Source organism: Nothoprocta perdicaria, unplaced genomic scaffold (assembly GCF_003342845.1).
Source record: "Nothoprocta perdicaria isolate Ctin4 unplaced genomic scaffold, notPer1 scaffold_42, whole genome shotgun sequence".
In the NCBI taxonomy this organism is placed as follows: domain Eukaryota; kingdom Metazoa; phylum Chordata; class Aves; order Tinamiformes; family Tinamidae; genus Nothoprocta; species Nothoprocta perdicaria.
In genome coordinates this window covers 3,063,205-3,081,576 of record NW_020455666.1, presented here as the reverse complement: position 1 = coordinate 3,081,576, position 18,372 = coordinate 3,063,205, and the positions used below count along the sequence as shown (strand labels likewise).

At 41.1% G+C, this 18,372-nt stretch overlaps 1 protein-coding gene across 1 annotated transcript in view; it reads left to right on the top strand.

Moving 5' to 3' along the window:
• Positions 1–18,372, top strand: part of IQSEC1 (IQ motif and Sec7 domain 1) — a 243,425-nt gene that overhangs the window by 20,182 nt on the left and 204,871 nt on the right. The gene's annotated exons all lie outside the window — the stretch shown is intronic.

Genomic DNA, 18,372 nt, shown 5'->3' with positions numbered 1-18,372 from the left:
CTGAGACTTGATTTTAATTGTGGATAACACAGCAATGGCAAGTCTTCCACGATTGCTTTCTGAATCTTCATTCTAGAGACAGCAACCTGATGTCACTGATAAATGCTACTCTATATAATTAGTACTAATTTACTCTATAGTGGTAGATAATTATTATATAATAATTTATATAATAATTTGTATAATTAGGACCAATCTGTGTAATTACTATAAATGTTGAAGTGAAATTTAGAGGCTCAAAATTAGATGTTTAACAACATACTTTCAGTTAACACTAAGTGTCATTCTGCAGAATTATCCTTTAGACTATTGTGGATGTTTGAAGGCTGTGCTGACTAATTTCCTTTGCTTTCTAGTGTATGTGGTGTTGAAGGCCAAATATAAGGCTGGAAACTTGCACTGGGTGTTGCAGAGCTCAAGGCTTTCAGACAGGAGCTTCTTGTAACTGTTTCAATAAAGATAAAAAGAAGGACAGAGGAAATGGCTTTAGTGGAGTGCAAGAACAGCATAACTTGTCAGATAAAAAAAGTTTCTTAGGAAAGCTTTTAAAACTTAATAGCTGGAGTATTCTTGAGTCAATCACAGCTGGATTAATGTGCTTCTGCTTTGCCTAAACATCATCTGTGCTGCATTTGGGGAGCCTGAGGAATCTGTGTGGATAGTCTTCTGTAGCTTGAACTCACGTCATTTAGGTGACTTGCTTGAAAACCTGACAGCTAATAATAGTGGCTGCTAATATGCCATAAATCTGATATACCTGTTCTTTTAACCACTSTTCTTACCCTCCTATCTTAGTTACTGCTATTTCTAAATGGTACTATCAGAAATGTTTAGAGTGAAAAGTCCGGATCTTGGTCAGCACTTGATGTAAGGTAATCCTCATTGTCACCTTTGTTGTGGATGTATGGAGAGCCTGTTTAAAAAAAATGCTTGTATAGTTATTAGATACAGTTAAATTCAGAACCTGAAATGGTATTGAATCTTTCTCATCTCTAAAACACACAATTTGCAAGAAGGAATGAAAATATCAAACACTACCCCAGAAAGTTCCCTCTTGACATTTCAGGTGAAGTGTTTTAAACTTTGGGTGGGAATTTAAGAAACTTAAGTTAATATATTATTTGAGGTGTTTGAGACTATGATAAACTTAGTACTGCTTTTTTTGGCTGGGCTTAGTTATGACTTCAGAGTGGAATGAAGAAGAGAAGGGTTGTGCTGTAGGAGCTGAGAGCAGTGCTCAGGACTGCTCTGCTAGGCATGTACCTGCATTAGCCACCCACGCTGTTTAGACTGCTGAAATGTTGGCTRAACTATGTAAACAGGACACAGGTGAAAAACCATGTGCAGAGACTGCCTTGCCTTGGAAAAGGGCTGGCTTAGTAAGGAAGGGATAAACTTGCAGGTGCCTGCAGGGCTTTTTAACTCCATCCTGCCCCTCTTGGGGCGTAGTGTGAGCTGTGTGTGTAGCTCCACTCTGAGAAAGGAGCATGTCTTCTGATACCTATGTAGGTATCTAGAGCTTGTTTTCTAGCCTCATAAAGTTTTTGTGGATTGTGAAGACTAGGTTCTAGAAACACTGATGCAATGATATTTTGTGTGAAACTTGCACTAAGTGTCCTGAAAGAAACAATTTTCTTGCAGTATAAAGCTTGCATCATCTAAGTGGAAAATTTGGCTGTTGTGTGTCACATCTGTGACTCATCTGAGGAAATGTTAAGGCCCATAATAAATCGTACCGCAATAAATTGGTCTCATTACCGTTCTTTGTGTAGAAATTTCTTTAGTCTCTACTTGTAGGTAACTGCCTCTGTTGATGGGGGAAAAATATGTAGGATCTGAGTCAGTGAGATACCAAAGTGTGCTTCCAACTTAACCTGTGTGAGGTTTGGCTGAGAGGAGGGGCGCCCTCCCGTTAGCGCTGGTTAGAGCTGGACCAGGGTGCGAGTGCCGGYCTCGCGCGTGGCCCCGGGCGAGAGGCTGCAGGGAGGGCAGTGCTCTGTGCTGCACTGCAGGCTCCAGTGATGACAGGGGATGGCGGCGCCAGGGCAGCCCTTATGGGCACCTGGCAGGTGGCACATKGCTGTGTTTGAGGCAGCTGCCCTGCTCTTCGCTGCCTCTCTGCAAGATTGAAAACCTTCCTTCACATGAGGGAGTTTATCATGAAGTAAAGAGAAATACAGGATTTATGAGGGGCTCATACTTAATATAAACTAATGAAGTTCTATATATGCTGTCACTTAAGTTGCTGCTTAAGCTTTTGCGYAACTGTTTTGACCCTGCGGAGGTAACCAGCTGACCACTGTGCCATGCAGGCGAGGCGGAGGCCAGGGAAGCAGCTCAGTGTTCGGCCAGGGCTACTTGGGTGCATCAGGAGAGAATAAGAGAGATCCACGTTAGTGCATCTGTCTCGTGTTTGCGTCCTCCATAGCATCCTGCTGGTCCCCAGCTTGTGCAAACGGAGCATTTCTCAGTTTAATTTGAGTAGAGATCGTTTGTAACTTACATAGTGAAGAATTTTGGCTGTCTAGATGTTTTTTTTCATTAAGACAATTTTTTTAAACTATAAACTGAGTTTCTGCTAATTAGACACACCAGTCTGGGTTCTCTCCATATGTTGTTTATCTTAATTAGCTCTAGTTGTGCATTCTTCAGGCAATGTGTTATTGTTTAAAATCAACAGCTTCAATATTTAAAGTAGTAGCAGCTGCAGAGGAGGCCAGTTCACAGCAAAATGGAAAGCCAAGCCTAGGCCTAGCAGCTGGTTTGTCTGCCTTGAACTGAGTTGAGTAGGAGATGTGGCCACCTCTGGCTCTGTACCCTGAAACTGCAAAGTCAGTTTGTGTGTAGAGGGTAAACATGCTTGTTTGATTTCTCTAATGTGCTAGAAATAGTTTCAATGCTGTTTCACTTTTCCAGAGGCTTGCTTTAATTAAGAAAAATTAAGAAATATTTTTCAATAGCTCCTGTTAAGACTGTAAGCAAATTTTAGGGTGTTGATTTCCAGGAATCTAAAAAGGCTTAAGCCAATTTTAAGTTAGTCCTAGTTTATGAATTGCTTTTAGTACTATGAATGTAAACAGACCAGTAAGTTAAACCATGGGTTGTCTCTGCTCCTAATCCTGCATTGTTTTGGTCTGCCTTATTAGCAGCTTCCCTAACATCTGTCCATAATAAGCTGGTAACTGTACAGCATATATAATATTGTACACTCTGTATATATGCACACATGTATGTGTATGTGTATATATACACAGGCACAGACATGCACATTATATATTTGCAAATGAATTTTCTTCTGACTTTGCTTGCCAGTATTGTTACCCTACAGGTACTTGGATTTACTAAATTGTCTTAATTTCTGTTGCATAAAACCATCTTTGGGTGGCCTGTGGAATCTCTAGCCTTGGTATTAAGGAAAATATTGACTGAGATGCTGAGAAAGAAGAGATGGGTATCTGCCTGAGCTCGGTGTGTCTGTAGTGCAGGGGGCCTTCCATGCTCTTTCTGTAGATCCACTTCAGTTACCAAGATCAATTTCTTACTACTTATATTCCCACTCCCTTCAGTTTGGAATTAAACTTTTTAAAATAGTTGTCTGTAAATACTAAGATATGGTGGCTAGATCATTTGAATAAATAATCACTCTTCCCAATTTAAAAAAAGAAAGAGGGGAAAAAAAAAAGATAACGTTAATCCAAACTGGATGTGTGTTTGTGGCAAAGATGAGTCGTGTGTCGTTTCCCAGAACATAGTTCTGAAACATCCATGTAGCACGATAATGCGCAGCTTGGCTGGGTGGCATGAGATTGCAGGCTTTTCACGTGAACTGTTTTTAGAAAAGTTTCACACACAGTACAGAGAATTTACAGGAAAAAGTGACGTTTGTCATCGTCATCTTGCAGACAGTTGACTTGGGGCATGGCTGTGCTAAGAATCCTGTGCAGGTTTCTCTAGCTTGTGCAGTGTGTTCTTTGGAAGTGGTCTGTTGCCGTTTGAACCAGTACGGGACCAAAGACATGGACAATGAAATTTTGCAAGATTTGTTTAATAGTGCAAAGATTCATCTCAGATTAGCAGTTATAGAATTTGAGGTTTAACTGGCCAGCTTCCAAAATAATGTTTAAAATTATGCAGTAGATCATTTATCAGAGATTGCCATTAACAGAAAAAGCAGAGCTRGTAAGGAAAAGAAATAGATTTGCAAATTTACTATAATGTATGGAGGTGTCATTTCTGTAATATAACAGATAATGAGAAGGGACATCCTCTTCCTGTTCTCTGACCAATATTGCTCTTACACACATAATGAATGAGAACTTAGGAAAATGAAGCTACAAAAAATTGTGCAGGAGGGAGTTTTATTGTTTCTGGTGAACAAAGAATAGAGAAATGTAGCTTATGTAGTTTACTTATGGTCACTGCTGTCACAAGAAAAGCTCCGAAGCAGAGCTATGTCTGCAAATAAATAGCATATATACAAAAATAAAAAGAACAGTAAAAAATGTGGAGTCAAACACAAACCTGCTTGATTCAGAGAGCTTGTGAACAGTTCACACAATTGCATTAAGTAGTTTATGCAAGGAAAAACAGTTATAGTAAGGGTTCTGCTTATTTTTAAAGCTTGAATATTTGCCATGTAACAGTTTCTAAAACTATAATGGCTTTACTGTCCATTTCTATAGGTTAAAAATGCTTTTCTTTCACATACTTCCAGGTCATTATTAATAACGCATTACAGTTGAAAAGGCTGCTACTTAAGTTTGCTACAGTTGCTATTTCTCCTGGACCCTACTGACTTATTTTGATGTCACGGTACTTTTGTCCCTGCAAAGCTGCAGCAAGGCTGGGAAATAGAAGTACTAGAGCACTGGCACACAGCACTCGCTCTCAAAGGTAATTTTCTGTAGGAAGCGGATTGTGTCCCAAATGACTTCTGGATTTGTTCAACTTTTTTTTATGGCAATTATGAAAATATCTGGGCCGTAGAAATCGTGACTTGTAAGTGCACATGAATAGACAAAATAAATGTGAACTGGTAAGACTGAAATACAATGTTGCAATTCCCTTTTTTGAAACAAAACTGGATATATGAACTGTTTCCAATTTCGAAGGCACTGATCATATCTTACAGCAATTAGTATGCTGGTTGTATGCAGGATAATGCTCTGACAGCAAAAGAATGTATTATTTCTGAGCAGATGCATATTGTGTACACAGCACACAAGAGCATATTGTGTGTACGGTGCTTCCATAAGGAGGTACCTATGAAAGTCCTACTAGGAGTTGTAGGCTTAAATACTAAGCCTGTTTTTAGAAAGCTTTTCTACTACAAATTGGGGTTTATGTGGTACTGCATGTAAACTAGTGTGCCACAGAAGCAAAGGATTTTACCTTCTCTGTCCCACTAGGAAGCTTTTGCTCTCCATGCACAAGGCACAGGATGGACSGACTTTTATCCCAGGTCATTGGCAACTCCTAGGGGTAGGAGAATGCCAAGGCTGAACYGCTGAACTTTTTTTTCTAGGCACTATAAATGACCATTTCCAATTGTGGCAAAATATCTACTGCCTATTTTTTGAAATATTTGGAGGGTAGCATCCTTCTGGAGCTGTGATATCTTTCTGTGGAGAGGCTATTTTAGGACAATTTAAGATTCACACCTCTTATTCCTCCCCAAAGAAACCTCAGTCAAACTTGTCTTGTTCTTGTATAAAACGCTGCATGCCCTAATATGGGGCAGCGTGATTTCATCTAACCCAACCCAACCTACAGCACTCTGAAGCACTTCAGATCTTTCATTTAGTATTCAAAAACACATTAAGAATCTGTTAAGTGTAATTGGCGCTGCTGGGAGCTCATTCACTAGATGCATGTGGTATCTCATGTTTGTGGCCCCAACTTGTGCACTTTTCCTGTGACTGAGATGACAGCCAGTGTTTAAGGTTGGCTTTGCTGATGAACCAAGCAAGGTTATTTTGTTCTTGCTCCCAGTGTTGTGAAAGTACCACGTATAGGGACAGCTGAAATGGTGGCTCTCAAATGCACGGCAGTAGCACCTTGGTGAATCACTGGGGACTGAAAGGTTCAAAATATTGCCCTTACTGGCAGATTTTTGTGCAATACCTTTGCTAATGGTATTTTTATCTAATGTTTGAGAGATTCTCCTTCTGTTGAGGGATCTTCAAGCTTCTTGTATATGGAAATGCTCTATTAAGTTATCCCCCAAAATGTATCAATCTCTTTTGATCTCTCTTGGAAGCTTCTTAGAAAAAAAATGTCACTGCCAGTATCTCTTCCAACAGTGGTGGGGTACCAAGTTGGGCAGAGCTTGTGCTGGATCTATATAAGCAGTAAGCTTAACAGAAAATACACACACACACACACACACACACACAAAAAAAAAAAAAAACAAGCTCAGTCAAATACTAGACTAAAAGAAGTATCTGTGGCTTTTTATTTAGAGATTAGATATTAGGAAAACAGAATAGAACACAGCCCTTGCAGTCTTAGCTTGCCTTTGGACTTTTAGTTACAGCAACATCCACAATCTTCTCTCTTTCTAGGATGTGCTTTATTTGTGGCTTCTGAGGCCTGGCTTCCTTCTCCAAGCAATGGGTAGGGTCTTTGTTTGATTTTTGTTTTGTTTTTAATATTATGACTGACCACTAGCTARTAATAAATATGAGGAGGTGTGAGGAGAGCGATATGGCCACGAGCTATTCTGTAGTACTGCATGACAAATGATGACTCACGCAAACCTCTTACTGCTTTCTCCTTGGGCTAAAAGCAATTAAGAGCTATTAAATGTTAGGATTTAACAAGGCAATGGTGTACATTGAAATTCCTTTACACACACTTAATTGAAGGCAGAAATGATCAGCAAACATCAATGTAATGAACTCTACTAGCCTTGATATGCTTGACTAATGAAATTATGCCTTGTCACTAGTGGTATGTGTTAATTTCAACGAGTTATTTGTCTGTGAATAATCTTATATAAAAGGTCTGAAAGCAGTACTGTACGGTCATCTTTCCATGTATATTCTAAGTTGTTTCACATAACTGAACTAAATACTAGAAACAAACAAAAAAGGCTTTTGGTGTCTTGTAAAAAGGAAATTCATATGTCAAGAATGAAATCATCAGACTTAATCCCATAGGTGTATATGTTCACAAGACTATTTTTCGTAAAAAGAATATGGAAAATAAGCAGCTCAAATCTTCTGTAGAAGTACCAAAGAGCATATATCATGTCTTTTTATCTGCTTACAGATCTACTGCATCCTTTCCTGTCTTTTTGCTGTAAATACTTGTAGCAAGTGTGGAGGCAGATTAAAAAAATCTACACTAGCGGATTTGTATGTTGACACGCTAGGTTTGGAGTTACACCTGTAAGTGCTGTAAGCCTTTTGGGGGGAGGGARGGGTCTTTTTTTGGTCTTAACTGGGAATTACTGCTTCTCTGGCCAGTTACTTAACTCTTTCCCTTATGAATAGCATAATTTCTAAGGTTTTTTTCTATACCTGTGCTGATTTCTTTTATACCTGTCTTCTGGGCTTTGATGTGGGTGATAGAAGTGGGACAGTATGTTAAGCCATTCTGGCAGCTTGGGCAGTGTGTTGTGATGTGCTTATGTAGTAATAGTGCAGTTTTCTTAACATGCCTTTTGAAGCTTTCACTTAAAACATTTAAGTTAACTAATGGTGAACTGTTGCTGAAGGCAAGCGGGGAAATTTCTGTTTCTTGCTATCGCGTTGTGGCTTGGATATATTTATACTTTAGAACAAACACTTGCCTTGGTCCGTGTAATCTAATCAAGCTTCTGTAGTAGTCTAAGCTTCCTTAATGAATCTCACGTATGGGATGGACTGCTAAAGCTTACTGTTTTAACACTGTTCAGAGCAATAGAATTCAAAGGAAGAGTCTGTGCTTTCAGTAAGAACCATTCTATGGGGTCATCCTGGAGAACTCAGGGAATAAGTAATTTTGACAATAGCATGAATGTGATATTTTGTATTTAAGTTGCACTCTTGGGCAAGTCTGACAGAATTCGCAAATACATCGTATATTGACTGTGCAGTTCGCCCTGACGCCATTGAACCAAAATTGTAGCCCGGATAAAAGTAGCACAGGGCTAAGGGGAGAAAAAAAATCAATGTAACTTGATAGTTAAATGAGCACAACGCATAGGTCGTTCAGTCCTGTGAAGTTTGGTGCAAATGGCTGCAACAAAAATAGTCCAATGACACATGGTTTAGATTTCCCCTTTTTCTTAGATAGGGTGACTTAGTGACTGGTTCACAGCTGCAGCCCAGCTCCTTGGGCAGAGCCGTGGCTGCCCAGCAGAATAAATACTGGTGTGCAGATTCTCTCTCTCCTTTCTGCCATCTCAGGGAGCATGTCCTGGTGCTTGCCCAGGGCAGCTTGCAGGAGAGCAAAGCTGCCTTTGGTTCAAGGGCCATCCATGCAAAATGCAGCCTTTGGGGTACGAAGCAACATGCGCAGCSAGGCCTAAATGAAATTGAGTGGATTTCTGCCTTTTGAGCCAGGAGTCAAGAATACAGTTTCCCTGTGTATGGCCTTCTCCCTAGAAGTAAACCRTGCTAATAAGATGAAGGATTGTTTTATTAAATGCATAACTCTGTGCTCCATATGCCTTCCCTGTACAAAAGTAGCAAGGGATACAGCAGAAGAGGCTTCAGCTGCCTGAGGAAAGATCAAGCGTAGGTGGAACCAGTGTGTTGTGCTGAGGTTGCCGTGYGAATCACTGTGTCCTTGCTGCTGTCCTCTCTTGCACTGCTTGTGTTAAAGTTGGTCCTGGTCATGTAGAAGTTGCACCTCTGTTCAGCAGTGACTGAGCAGCATTGGCACCATTGTTAGTGGCACTAAACTAAGCTCCTGGATCCTCAGCCATGCTTGTGTGGACTTCAGGAGGAGAGCTCAGCTTGAGAACTTGTGGAAATAGCAGTGATCCATCARAACTTCATAAACTGAAGTGACTAGTCAGATAGTGACAGTTGTTTTGTAGTAAAACAAAAAGGGACCTTAAATTTCACTGTTTGACCTCTGAGCTTAGCTATTTCAGTATGAGGGGGACAGAGCCACGTGAAGGTGAGCTGTTGATGGCTAAGCATCTGAGTGGATGTTTCCTTTTACTCCAGTGCTGCAGCTATTGCATAAACCTGAATAGACTTGAAGGTCTTGTTTCCTGCATGATTTCAATGTGACTGCCTCGAGGGCAACCGCAGTTAAGCAGCTCAGGTGTGCAGAGCCAGACAAACTGCCACTGCTGCCATTGGTTTGTGCCAGTGCTACTTATTGGCATTATTTAAATTTTGATAGCAGCTTCAGCATKGCTAAAAATACATTAATCTGTTTATAAAGGCTTTCTTTTGACAGCAGCCAAATAAAAACACATTATCACATGCCAAGCAGAAGGCACAGACGCAGTGAGCGCCGGCTCGCAGCCTGGCACGGCCTCGCTGTTTACGTTGCTGCGGCTTCCATACACCTGCGCTCTCCCTGCGCCCCGCTGCCGCCCTTGTAATCTGCGTGTCAGTAATCGCCAACTAAATATAGCGTGGCAGTTTGCTGAGTAAACAGCAGCAGGCAGCACGGTGTAGATGGTGCACGTAACAGAGAAATAGACTGAAAAGTGGCCGCCGAAGGTCGCTGAGGCAGCAAGTGGGGCACGACGCAGCGCAGCCGAGGCCTTCAGGGCCCGGTCTGTGCCTCACGTGTGCTAAAGCCAAACCTGCCCGCAAGCAGACACCTTCGGGCTTCGGCAGCGGCTACTGCAGAGGCTGCAGATCCCTCTTCTTCAGAAGACTTTCCCTTTAGTGGGGTAGGAGGCTATAAAATTGTTTGCAGCAGGCAAAACTAGRCTCAAAAATACAGTGCTGGAACATTCTTCCTGTGGCTGGATGCACAAAACCCGCTTGTGCTGGAGTCGTATGCTGCTTGTCCCCTGCTTTCAGGAGGAGGACTATGCTTCCAGCGCATCTCTTTCCATCTGTTCTTCAAAAATTGCTCCTAATCTAAAAGTGGGATTGAAATATACTTCTGTGAACAGCAATACAAAATATCATTTAGAATCTTGAGGCTTGGGGTGTTCAATGGCAGCTGTAAGCACTCTCCTAGAACAGGAGCAGCAGGAAAAAGAGAGGTTAGAGCGTAGTGTAGTTGGGATGTTTGGCTTAAGGAARCACTTCTGTGCTCCAGTCAGGAATTTCTGATTTATAAAAACATAACTGTAGGGGAACAGACTTCAAATAGCGAACGCTGCCATTCTAATGAATTTTGCAGAGTGGAAGGAGGATTGGGAAGAGATGCTTTGGGGATTAGTTGTGTGGGCTCCCATGTGAAGGGAGAGTAGAAGTGCATGGGCTTTTAATGCTTGTGGCATTGGAAATCTAAAGACCTCCTGAGCAATGTGGAGGTCAGCCTGAGATGTTGGTGTGTTTGGTCCTAAAGCAAGTGTTGTGTGCTAAGGACAAGATGCAATGGAAAGCACCAGGCAGGGAAGTGAGGAGAGATGAGAGGCTGCTAGTACAGGGATCTCTGAGGGAGCTGTTTGAGCAATGTTTGCAGAGGATAAAGGTATTTAAAGTAATGCCTCAAAAAGCTGCATGGCTTAGTTAATATGTTCCCYGGGTGTTGTAACCATACTGAAGTTTGGCCTTTTTTGAAGATAAAAATTAGTTTGTGGTGCTGCATTCCATTGCAAAATGACTTCAAGATTTTTTAACGTTAAGATTTGGTATAGGCGTTTTATTTCCAGGTTGGCTTATTCAATAATAAGCATTGGTTTTAGGACAGATGGAATCTGACAAATAGCAAGAAAACCATTAGCTGGAGGTATAGCCATTGCATTTGAAACAGAGACCTCTGGGCRTCTGAAAGGAACAGAAGAATTTTGAGTATGGGATTTTTTCTTATCCTGTGGCATGTTTTAATTTCTGCATTCAAAGACTTAATAGTTACCAATTACAGTGCTGCTTCTAAGATTTAACTGAATAGACTAAATCAATCATATACAAATGTAAGACTTCGGTTCTGTCCTTGCTAATGTCTTCTGTCTAATGATTTATTGTGCTGTAGAACTATGTGCTTGCCTTTCATAGCTTTTTAGGTTTTATGATTTAATCTTAATCTGAGAAAAAGCTTTTGTCAATGGTAACAAAAACTCCAGAACATGCAGGGAAGCTGGTGCAGAATAACATGTCTTCAAATGTTTCAGACTGTCTTTGTATCAGTATTATCCAAGATACCATTAGTTTAGGTTATGAGAGTATTTGATAGGTGAAGTATCTTACTGCTTTAATACTTATATCTGAGTATGAAATACAACTTGAAAACAGCTCTTTTTGACTTTGCCATTTTAATGATAGCTCAAATTTCTTTATTTGAAATAGGATTTAATTCTATCTTAAATAACAAGGTTAATCCATAAACTATTCCATCTTACTTAACATGTTCTGCCAGTTTAAATTGTACTGGGAAGTTTCAGGTGGTGGATTTTGATTTGTAGTAATTGTTGGGTCACTGACTGATTCCCTGGCATCATCCATGACCAAAAAGCTTTATTTGTTTTGCCTCTCTTTTATTTATGGAATGAAACATTGTGAGATCTTGTGTTACATAAAAGATAAGTGTATAGATGTGCTGCCATCCAAAGCCTGTGGATTAAAGACATAAATTCCACAGGAAGAAAATGTTTCCTCCTTATTGAAGGCTCCTTGGTTGCTCACTCTTTCTCTAGATAATCCAAGTGTATACCTAAAATGCATTTTAGTAATTGTATGTAGGGAATTTTATTAAGGAGACCCCCTGCTGCAAGGGGCAATAGTGGAATTAGCTCACTTATGTAATAGATGATGTTGTAATAAAAAGTAGCCAGCTGTTAGATTGTAAACAGGTGCACCATTTCAGCTTTTGTAATACCTATTATTATTATTATTATTATTATTATTATTATTATTTAAGCAATTCTAAATCACCGGAAGTTGAACACTGGCAAAAAACAGGTAAAATGTTTTATAAAAGGATTATAAACCGAAGATTTTTTTTTTTATTATTATTTTTTTAGCTTTGACTACTTATTCCTTCCACACTGACGTTAAGAGCACCCCCTGCTCAAAGCAGAGTACRTGTTTTCCTTCCATATGGCTCTTTGGCAGTACACTTTCTTAGCTCATTAACTGGCTTCCCTACAGGTTCTAATTGCCTCATCTCATGAAGTGTATAGCAGTGCTGGACTGCATGGAAAGCAAGTACAAACCTGAGAGCCCTTAGAGCACAGGGCAACATTGCCCCAGAGGCATAAGTTTTACTAAACCCTGTCTGCTACTGCTGCAGGGAAGGATATCTTGTTTTAACAAGATATCTGTAAATGGAGCCTTTTTTGACTATATTTTGGGGAAGGCAAAGTGATCTGGAGATCACTTTCTGTTCTACTCTGCAGTATATGAAGAGACTGCAACCCGGGTGGGTCTGGCCAGAGGGCTCTACCTAGAGRTGGTGGAGTTCCTGCAGCATGTGCCTGGCTGCTTTGGGGCACCGTGAGAGAGATTGCCTTTTAATTTGCTCTCCTATTTAATTGCTTTCTCTTCCTGAGCCAGGCAGCAAACACTTAGGTATAGGAAAAGCAAAACTATTTTGCAGCTCTTTGCTGTGCAGAGCTCTGCTGATGCGCCCCGGGGGCAGCACCGGCCCTTGGGGTGGCCACCCTGCCGTGTTTTCCAAGGTGGCTACAAGTGGCGTGAAGCAAGCACAGCTGTATGCTGAGCAACTGCCATGTGCACTTAACTATTCTTTGGTAAAATAAGCATTGAAAGCTCTTGCAGGCGGTGGGTGATGTAGCTTCTGCCCACTGTGGCTATTTATTTGCAGGCTGGAGCAGAGCTGTTTCTGTGCCTCTCACTGAGCAAACAGATGGTGTCACTAACCTTGATACAAGCACACAGCACAGACTGGAGGGCTTTGCTTTCTGTGAAAGCATGTAGGGCTTTGTACCTTCTCCAAACTGCGTCAAACTATTTTCAGATGTTAAAGAAGARGAGAATCTAGGTTGCTCTAAAACATGTCAGAAGTGAGCAAGGTGGCAGAAGGGATAAGCAGAGCCCAGACACTAGCTACCCTGAAGTGCAGTAGCGTAAGCAGCAGGGAATAAGGGCTGGGCAACAAAATTAGTCTAATTTCTTCATGAATTTGCCTTCAGAGATCCCTGACAGAGCGCTTGGAGGGGGCACTTCGTGGACAGCTCTGCCTGCAGGCGGTCCAGGAGGAGAGAAAACAACCTCTCCGAGGGGACCCTGTGCCAGCAGCAGCACTGCTGTAGCCTTTCTCCTGCATTGTGCCTTACCTAAMGGAGATAAATTTTGACTTACCAGGTGCTGAGGATGGGGACTGTGGGTCCATATTAAAGTCCTGCCTTCTTGTGGGGTCTTAAAGTAGGTCTTAAGTTCTGATTTATGGTAGATTTTCTATTCTGCATGTAAAKCAGAATTTTGATGCATCCTGAACTAGTCATTTTAGACAATTTTACAAGAGGTTTTAGTTATTCTGTTTTTACAGAACATTGCAGTAATTGTAATCCTTTCCCCAATAAACTGCTAGGTTTGGAACTGTTGCAGGAGCAGTTGTGYACATCAGTCTATATAATGACTGGTTATTATTGCCTCATTGCTTATAAACAGCGTCATTTTGAAAATGGTTGAGCCAGAGACTTGTTAAAATCTTTAGAATGAAGAAGAGCCCCTGAATGAGCTCTACCTCTGGAGTTATGCTTTTCCTGTATGTAAGCCCTCATCTCATCTACATCTACAAGGGACTCGCAGGTGACTCTCTTCCATTCCCATATGAGTGTCTCTTCTGTCTAGTTCTGTTCTGAAAAGCCTCAGAATTGTCGTGCTCCTCTAAATTGCTTTCAATTTTTATGAAATGACAACTGCTTCCCATCAAGAATGTTTTGTTGGAAATTACCAACTAACTCAGTGACTGGAAGCCAATGCACTTTTAGTAATTTGCCCACTTGGTGCATTTACAGGAAGGTAATGATGACTTATCCTTCGGGTATGAGCAGGGCAGAAGACGCCATTAAGAGGCTCTTGTAACTCAGTGAGCTCAGTTAGAATCTCCGGTCTTCAAAGATGTGGGCTGGCAGAGGGAGCGTGATGGCAATAATAAATTTAAACTTAATTGTTCAGGATTTTAAGTCRTCTTGTTTGTTTGTTTGTTGTCTTATAAGGCTTAAGCAGCAAAGTGTTTTGGCTTTGCTTCTTGTTTCAAGGTTTGTGTTATGATTGTAGCTGCTTGCCTTGTTCTTTGCTTGAAAGGGAATTACAGTCAATACTGCTTTTAGCCAAGTTATTTCTGTCTCTGACTRTCCCAATCAGAAGCAGCATTTATTGCTGTACTTCCCACAGAGTGTGGCTCCCTGGATCAGGATTCGATGGGYCACACAAGTAATATTAAGCTGAACTCCAAAAGGTAGTGGAGTATCAGAACCAAGCACGAGATGGCAGAGGAATCTTTGAGAAAGATGGAAGTCATTCATAGTTGATAATTTAGTTGTATCTGTTGGCTATGTTCTGTTTAAACTAAAATACTGCAACATGGAATGTAATAGATATTATACTGACCCCATTAAGCTTGTAAAGTAGTGCAATATGACCTGAGATTTTTTTTTTTCTCCACACTCCCATCCTTGTTTCAGCAGTGACTATATCTTTTTTTTTTTTTATCTAGGTGAAAAGGAGAACGTAATTCCAAACCCAGCACAGGCTTGCAGCCTAAGCAGGAATGCTAAATATTGATCCAGAACACCCCACTAAAATATTATCACCATCACTGCTACCAACAAAAACCTCTAACTAGCAGTATTCATACGGTCCTGTAAATAAAAACACTTATTCCATGGGGAAAATGGAGATCATCTCTGCATAATTCTTTGGAGTTTACCCAACTAAATCTTAGTAKGCAGGTTGGGCACTTTGCAGTTGCAAAACCTTTCCTGTTTTTAGCTATCCTGAAAGCAGTTGCTGTTGCAAGTGAGTAACTGGGGGGAGCCATTGATGAAAACTGTGGCACGGCCTGACACAACGTGGTGAAYGGCATGTTGTGAAGGTCCAGTCTTTACCTTGCTGCTTTGGCTTGCTTAAAAACACCTGCTAGTACTACCTGGATTTTAGTGATAAGAGTAACGAGGTAGTGAGAAGRTGCTCCAGGATGTTTGTCTGCTGCTTCACAGGAGCCCTGAGCCGCTGCTGTGGCTTCTTGGCCCTGCGCAGGAGCGGGAGACTCGGGAGTTAAAAATCCACTTGTCTCAACTGTGCTGGAAAACATGTTAGTACAAGCAATTACATATAATATTTTTGTAATTCTAAGGAGTATGTTCTCCAAGATGTATTTTGCTGAAAACTGAGTGTGGGAAGGTGTCAGTTTAAACATTTTATTCATTATTTTATTACTCATGGTGATGCATAGGTGAGTTCATTTCTCCTCCTCCTCATGTGTTCAAGTAACTTACAAGGATAAGATGATCATTTAGGGGAAAAGAAAAAAAGYTTTAATGTTGTGTTTTGCTTGCCAGGATGTGTTATCTAAAACGGACCAGCTCACAATGCCCATACAGGTTCCATGTGGGAATGGAAACCGGAGGCTCATGGATTAGCACAGAGTCAGCACTGAGTTAAGCTGCAGCCTCATTCCAGAGGTTAGCCCATATCCCTCTCGGCTCTGTCCTGCTCCAGCCAAACGTGCTGAAGGGGACCCAGCACGTGCAGGACGGGCTGCCAGGCTGTGTGTGTCACTGGGACGGGCTGGTGGGATGGGAACAYAGAGCACTTCTCTCATCTCCCAGGTCTCCTGTGTGTGCTTATGCACTGGGARGTTTGGAATAAAGGAAAGGAATATAACACTAGCCATTCAGTATCAGATCCTGACTTTTCTTTGTTTGAGAGTCCTTCTGTATGTAGATTTGTAGATTGCTTTTCTATTCCTTGTTACTATAAAATTTTTTCAATATGCAGTGAAGTAACACTTGTGTTGACAATAATGGTGCATCATAATAGCAGTAATATTAGTCATCAGGTATCTTACAAAGGTCAAGATTGTTCTTTCTGGATCCCGTGTTAGCACACACAATGCTACAGAATGCTTAGATAGTGGTGAAAGATCCTGTTATCTGTGAATTGCCCTTAAATGAAGGATTGTGATTATTCTTCATGACTTCAAGTAAAAAGACAATTGTAACAATCTCAGCAACATCTGAAGGATAGCTGTGCTCAACAACAGATCTGGAGTCCCCCTTTCTTGGGGGAATGCTCCCAATTTGGAGGTTATGTAATGCAAGTACATATTGTGTCTTGCTTCTCGGCAGAAGTTGAATCATCTTGCTCTGGGCAGTAGAATTCACCCGGGCACTCAATTCCCTTGTTCCGTTCTCAAGTATTTTTGTGGTATTAGCTGTCAGTATCCTCAGCTTAGGTTGTTCTTGGTAGCTAGATGCAGCCTCCACCCAGTCCTCTGAACTATGGCCTGCAGGATTCCTAGTGCCAAACCAGAGTCTAATTTCACCTATTGTACTTTTGTCCCCCCTCTGCTTTCACACAGTGCTCCTAAAAGATTTCTTTGAGCTTGAAGAAAATCAAGATAGTGTTAGAAGATGTCATGGTGGGATGTCGTGGTGGGATGTCATGGTGGGGAGTTTATACTAGAGAGGCACCAGGAACCTGGCTGGAAGGCTGGCAACAGAGGAATTGGGGACCTTTGGTTCTAGAACAGACCCAGCCTTCTGCCTTAGTTTATGAACGAGGTTTTTTTTTCCTCTCCTGACATTTTCTTGTAGTGTTTTTGTCATTTCTTATTAGCCCGTCCTTATTGGCCCATCCTGCCACCTAGTTTCAATTGGTAACGCAGCCTGTGACCTGTCTTGTGCTGTGTACCACCCTTGTAAGCAGAGTCAGGAAACTTCAAGGCCTCAGCTCATGAACTCTACGTAGTCTCTCATTTTCCCAAGGGTAGTAAGGCTGTATATTAGGCACTACAGCAGTCCCTCCTGTAGGTTTTAAACTGGGCTTTTCATTGTATTCTCCACTTGTAATCCTGTAAAGTTTTGGATGCGCACTTGATTTGTGTGATGTGCAAACATTTAGCTTCAGCATGAAACTTCTAAAAGCCTCAGCCGTCCCCAAAATAATGAGACAGTGTYTGTGGTGTTAGACACCCTGCTCGACTCTGAATGAAAACCTGGTCCCTGGGGCTGTTGGGGCTGCCCAAGCCTGGGGAGCAGCATAGTTGCATTAGCCCTGGTGCAGGAGATGTTCATGGTGTGCTGAGCTCAGGGCTGTAAACTGACCTGGGGATGCTTGGGAACATGTTTGTAAACTGCAGAGTCTGCAACAGAAAGTGTCAGGCCTGTGTTTGGCAGTGCCAGTGCAAGATGATTTGAGGGCAGGCTTTAATATGAATTTCTCTTGCTCCTTAAGACACAGAAATGATCACTAATAAGCTTCATCTGGCTCTTTGATCTCCTCCTAGATAAGGATGTTCAAACAAATGTATTTTCAATAATCTGAATTGGTTCATTCTTATCTCACTGATTATTAAGGAATTCAGCTATTACCTTATGCCCAGCTGTGTTAAAAGACACGAAGTTATTATGTGGTAGCTGACTTGTGCACGCACTGTCATGCCTTTGCAATAGAAAAATGCAAATTTCTTTCAAGGTAGATTGTTAATGCTCTTAGAATTAGGTACTGATCACCTTTTTATTTGAGCTTCTATGAAGGGTTGGACATGAAAACTGTTTTGAAGTTTAGTTGTTCTGAAGCTTCCTGCTTTGATTTTTACATTTGATTCCATTTTCTTAGTTTTATCTTGCAGATGTGCTGATGTATTTAAGGTTTCAGCTAGCCCTGAAGCTCCATTGACAGGGCATGGAAGACACAGAACTGGGCAAATAATTAAGTGTATTTTGTTATGGATTTCRTTTGCATGTGAAATGCTACAAGTATCTTGTTCCTATTCAGGGCAGGAAGTGTTGATGTGTATGATATCAAACCCCATTTCCTCATTCTAAAATAAGATAATCAGGGGAAGAAGTTTTGTTTCAGTTTTCATTGATTAAATTATACAATGTTGAGAGAAATATGGTCTTTAAGAGCATCTGTAATGTATATTTTGTCCCTCATTTAGCATAGTTATGTGAATCACACAATGTGAGTTCTTAAGTTGTCAGATGACTTCTGTTTGCAAACTCTTTCTCTTTAACTAGTGCCTGWGCAGTTTGGGGTTTGCATTCCTAAATGTGTTGCTCTATGAATCTTTCAGCTAAAGACTGAGGAAAGGCTAAAAAGATAAAAGCCAGTC